The 6,131-nt window shown below is 36.3% G+C and overlaps 1 long non-coding RNA gene across 1 annotated transcript; it reads left to right on the top strand.

The window, feature by feature from the left end:
• Nucleotides 1–4,387: 4,387 nt before the first annotated feature.
• On the top strand, nucleotides 4,388–5,440 carry LOC110692308. The gene is made up of 2 exons (XR_002505445.1): nucleotides 4,388–4,721; nucleotides 5,217–5,440. It is a non-coding gene; the product is annotated as an uncharacterized LOC110692308 (long non-coding RNA).
• Nucleotides 5,441–6,131: the final 691 nt, after the last annotated feature.

Raw genomic sequence — 6,131 nt, 5'->3', positions numbered from 1 at the left:
GCGGGAGACCGTGAATGGCATGGTGAGGACTATACGTGCTTTCCGAGCTACTTATCGGAGAGCCCTCGTGGCTTTATCATGCCGTGATCATCGGATGGTCGCGGTAAGTTTATTTCTTTTTATTTTATCAAAGTTATTACACAGTTTGTGTATTAATCTTTGTTTGTATTTTGCAGGATGTACATTAGCCATCCAGGAGTCGCCGAATATCATGACTTCCTTTGTATATTATTATTATTTTTTGGAAACATATGTACATATATTATTATATTTTTTGTTGTACATATAACACACATTTTGTATGTATGTTATTATTATATTTTTTGTTTCCATGATTTTTTTTTAGAAAAGCAAAAATAAATTTCCCGAGGGAGGGAAAAGGGTTCCCGACTTACCCTCCTTGAAAAAAATAACAAAAACGGAACATAGAAAAGAGGACATGAAAAGGAAAGTTAAAAAGAAGTGGGAAAAAAGAAAGAAAGAGAAAAGGAAAATAAGAAAAAAATAAGAAAATTAAAAAAAAAATTAAAAAAAAATTCATAAAAAAGGACACAAGAGTTAACAAATTTAAGCGTATGATTATTCATAAGATTTCATCAACATTCCGTTATTATGTAGTTCAAAATATGGAAATAAATGAAAACAAAATGTCGCGATAGACTAGACGCGCGCAACAGGATGTCTTGCGCGCGGCTGTAGCGCGCATGTAAATTGGTTGCGCGCGGCACTTGCGGGTGAACTTTCCTGGAGCAAAATTTGCCAAAAATTTGCCCCTCTTGGGTCTATTTAAGCGTGGTTTTGTGTAGTCTTTTGATCATCTCGCATTCATTCGCTTAGTAGTGCTATAAAGAATTAAAAAGAATTAAACTCTCTAAATTCTTTCCCCCTCTCTCTCTCTTTTTTTTTTGTTACACAATTATCAATGTTAAAAACCTTTGAATAACGGTTGAAATAATGGGTCACTTCCCTTTCAACTGAGGATAAACTAGCCTTCAAAATATACTACCTTGACCCTCAATTGAGTTATATGCAACTAGTTTTAAACTTTGATTTTCTCCATGCCGTTGTCAATCATTAGGACTCGAACCACCACCTCTTTCTTTTCAAAGGGGATGAAATTGTCCCATTACCTGGCGATTTTGAGGCTCTACTAGGCTTCCATGCAAATACTTTCCCTATGACATATGCCTCTAGCTTGTCAGATCCCAAACCTATTTTTCAAAGATTTTTTGGTTTGAGTGATAATGATATGGTTAACATTTGAAAAGAAGAAGGCGTGGATTAATTCAATTTATTAAACACTTTGTCTCCCCTTGTGACAACTTGACTAAACAACGTTTTAAAATTCGTGCTTTATGTCATTATCTTGTTGTCAATTGTTTACTTAGGACAGGTAAAGAATACGGAGATAATTCCATGGTGTCCATAGTAGAGCAAATAGAGGGATGTCATTCAACCGCTCCTTTAGCTTTGGCGGAAACTGTTCTATGCTTGAATCGCCTTAGAGGAGACCCTAACAAGAATGGTTTCACGAGAAGTCCACTCCTATTACACGTACGTTTTTTTTTTCGTTTTTTAATCGACGTAAAGCAGCGCAAGTTAGGAACTTCTTCGATGCGCGCGGATGGCGCACACAACAGATTTTGATGCGCGCGCCACCTGCTCGTGTAATGTCGCAAATTAATGTTCTACGTTTTTTTTTTTCTTCAGATTTGGCTCATGGAGCGTTTGCGAATTTTTGAACAACCACAAAATTTTGAGGCTCACAGAGTGAGAACATTCCCTGGACGTCGAATTCTCTACAAACACAAGTAAAAAGAAGAATGGACGTCGTTTTTCTATTATGGGGTTCCTAATATACGCTTTATGATTCATTGGTGGAACATAAGTAGTATGGTTGGGAATAGTTTTAATTGTCCCTATATTAGGCTTTTAGGCCTTTCTAGTACTACTTACATCTTTCCTTGCAGTGTGATGAGACAATACGGAATGAAACAAATTATTCCCCCTCAAGATTGTCATGCTCCCAAAGATGTGATCTTTAAACCTGAATGAATTCCTCGTTTGATGGAATATTGGTTAAGTCTCCCTAGATGGGTAGTACAAAGCCCTACTGCGAGTATTGTGTTATCCTCTATCTACAAGGCTTGGATGAATGCGGCGGACAAAGGTGAATTAAACAGGGCTCGATCACAAAATCAAGTCACCTCGGCTCGCAATCCACCCAAACCTTTGATGCATTCGGCCACCACTACTCCCAGTGGCCAAAAAAAGGAGAGAAGAAAATTAGACTTCTCATCTCCTTAGGATCGTTCAAAGGAACCAAAGAGAAAGGCTCCTCATAAACCTGCGCAACAAGGGGTGAAGATTAAAGAACCTTTACCAAATACTCGCAGGAAGACCCCAACAATTGCTAAAGGAAAAGGAAAACAAGTTGCAAAGACCCCAATTCCTAAATTGAAGAACAATGTTTGGGTTAAAAACAAAAGTGAAGGGGAAAGCTCTATGGTTGCTGAAATTACTATTACAATGGAAACTACTCCTCCGTCGACTGTGACGATCGAGGATACAGTAAAACCTTAGAGTGTTACACAATTTATCATTAGTTTAATTCGAATAAAGTGTAATCACTACTATGTTTTTTTAAAAAAAATTTATTATCAAGTTCAACAATTTTTTTTTCTTTGAATTTTGAATGAAAAAAAATGAGCTTTATTATATATTTTTTTATATGACCGAATCATAAAGATTGCCTACGTATTCGTATTACGAAATCATGTCTTTGCGTAGTTCTTTGCAATGTTTGTATTATTATTATTATTATTATTATTATTATTATTATTATATATATATATGTATATATATATATGTATATATATGTATATGTATGTATATATATATATGTATATATATATATGTATATATATATATGTATATATATATATGTATATATATATATATATTTCTTCAACCTCATATGTAGAAATTAAATGAAAAATTAATCAAACTTTGTTTAATAATTTAAATCAAAGCTTAATTTTTATTTTCCGAGTATATGTTATTTTCGAGAAACGCCCACTTTTTTATCGCAAGTAAAAATCGCAATTTTATTCTCGCGTAAAAAAATTCGGGGTTCGCAATTCGTCATCAGGTGGCGCGCGCAACATCCAAGGTTGTGCAAGCCTATCATGCTCAATTGATTTCGTTGCGCGTGACATCCGCGCGCAACTGTTTTAGTTGCGCGCGACACCTATTCTACGAGCGTTAATTTTTTTTTTCGCATTATTAACCCCTAAGTGTGAAGAGTTTTTTGTGATGTTCGAAAAAATCTGAACACTTGAACGATCTATGTTTTTTTTAAATTACCCCCCCAAGTGTTATGAACTTTACCGTGTTATTCGGTAAAGTGCGTAACACTTAGAATCTTTTAATTGAATGCTAAAGAAAATGATTTATTTAATGAATGAACGAACGAGTTTATCCGGATTTCATTTGTAATATTTTGTAAGTCGATAAATGTTTATTAATTGGCGAATTTCATCACCTCCAATATCCATTAATCTGACAGCTCCTCTTGATAGAATTTCAATTACATGGTAGGTTCCTATACAATTAGGTTTGAATTTCCCTCTTAGATCGGTTGGTGGACCCCCTAACCTCTTTTAGTACAAATTCACCTTGTTTGATATTTCTAGGTCATACCCTTTTGTTAAAATGTCACTCAATGCGTCGTTGGTAGACTTGTACATGATGCAAAACTCTTAATCGTCGTTTATCGAGGAATAAAAGCGTCGTAGGGATGGTATTTACAGTTCAACTGGTTGAACTGCGTCCATTCCAAAAACTAAGGAGACTCCTATTGATGTTTGTATGGACATTCTATAACCCCATAGAGCAAAGTGTAGTTTATTCGGCCAGTCTTTATAATTTTCTTCCATTTTCTTAATGATTACTGTTATGCTTTTATTTGTCGATTCTACAGCTCCATTCATTTGAGGTCTATATGGAGATTAGTGATGATGTTTTACTTTATAACGACTTAATAGGGTCTCGACTTCAGCTTTGAATTGAGATCCCTGATCACTAATTAGTTCGTGTGGAACTCCATATCTACAAAAGATGTTTCTTTCAAGAAACTTTGCGACATGTATAAAAGTTATACTCACGTAAGAAGCAGCCTCAATCCACTTGGTAAAATAATAGATGGCTACTAATACGTAGGGATGTCAGTGGGGCGGGGATGGGTCTAGCTTTGGCGGGTTGCGGAGCGAGGATGGGTCTAAAATCCATACCCGCCATGGGTGATGGGGCGGGGGTGGATTTAAAGTAATACCCGCCCCATCCCCGCCCCGCCCCGCCTTACCCACCCCATACCCGCCCCGCCTGACCCACCCCACACCTGACCCATACCCGCATTATACCCGACCCGTCCCATATAATGCAATAACATATTTCGTTAAATATTATACAGCAAAAAAAAATGTTACTGACTTGATTAAGGAAGTCTCTAGACACTAGACTTCTAGAAGAAAAAAAAACCATATTCATTTTCATTCTCAACCCTAGCCGACACTATCACTCATTCACTCTCCTCTCTCCTCTCCTCTCCTCTCCTCTCAAGCTCTATCAATCAGACAATCACCACCTCTGAATCTCGCCGCTGAGTTGTGCGCTGATCAACACTCCGGTCTACATAATCCCTACCTCTTCCTATATAATCGGTACTATCTCAATCTCTCTTACTCGTTTTTTTTTATTTATTTTAATTTCCCAATTATTTTTTCCCCAATTATTGATGAAAAATAATTTGACAAATCAACTAAGAAATTGATTAGCCATAATTCTGTCCTAGATTCTAACTAATCTATTTCTGAATGTTTAATTTGACTCCAATTCGTCTGATACTTTGAATTGTTTGGTGTTATGATTTATGAGTTACTACAAATTTTAGTTTATAGGATATACATGTTGCTAATTTGCTACTCCGAGTATAATGTAATTACTTGTACTTTTGAGTTGCATGATATTGATATTAGTTTAGAAAATGTTTTGATAATTTCATTTAATTTGAAGTTCTGGACAGAGGGCATACTTTTATTTTTATTACCCTTGTTCTGGTCTCTTTAATTGTGGGTGGTTATAAATCTTATTTAATTAATATTATTATTATTATTATTATTATTATTATTATTAATTAAGTCACATTGAATTTTCAGATTGTAGAGAATACAAGGATGATGAATATGCTAAATTGGTGGGAGAATTAGAGGAAGAATTTGAAACATGAGATATCGATTCCAGTACAAGTGAAGTTTGCACTGCACAGGATAATTGAAGGCTTAGAGTTATTATTATGTATTTTTAATATTTGGACTTTAGACAATTTAGAGTTACATTTATTTGTTTAGAGTGTATTATATTAGTTACTGTGTTTTTTTTTTTAATTATGTTAAGTATGTACTGCTAATTTTTTTTATTTTTTATTTGAGCTGTTAACTGTAGGCCTGTAGACTGTAGTACATATTTTTTTTTTTTTTTATAATAGGTTTAAATATGTTATTTGTGGTGGATTTAAGGTGGGGAGTTGGCGGGTACGGGACGGGGATTACGTGGGGTTGAGACGGGGATGGATATCCACGTGGGGATGGGGCGGGGGTGGTTTTGGAGTTGGACCCGCCGGGGCGGGGATGGGGATAATTTTCAGACCCGCCGTGGGGATGGGGACGGGGATGAGGATGGAAATGTGAGGCGGGGATGGGGATGGGAATGCCAAAACCCGCCCCGCCCCGCCCCGTTGACATCCCTACTAATACGTACTCGTGTCCTCCTGCTCCCATTGGGGAAATTTTACCAATTATGTCAATACCCCAAGTCGAAAAAGGCCAAGGGGAAGTGAGATAGTATAGTTCGGATGGTGGAAGGTGTTGTAAGTTAGCGAACATTTGACACTCTGGAAATTTTTTAACATATTGTATGCAATCATGTTCCATAGTGGACCAATAGTACCCTTGTCGCGAAATTATTTTAGCAAGCATTTTACCATTCATGTGAGGTCCACAAACACCTTTGTGAGTATTCTCCATAAGGCGTGTGGATTCAGGTTGGTCTATACACAATAAGCTTTGACCATT

Source organism: Chenopodium quinoa, unplaced genomic scaffold (genome assembly GCF_001683475.1).
Source record: "Chenopodium quinoa cultivar QQ74 unplaced genomic scaffold, ASM168347v1, whole genome shotgun sequence".
In the NCBI taxonomy this organism is placed as follows: Eukaryota; Viridiplantae; Streptophyta; class Magnoliopsida; order Caryophyllales; family Amaranthaceae; genus Chenopodium; species Chenopodium quinoa.
This window is presented reverse-complemented; position numbering and strand designations above follow the sequence as displayed.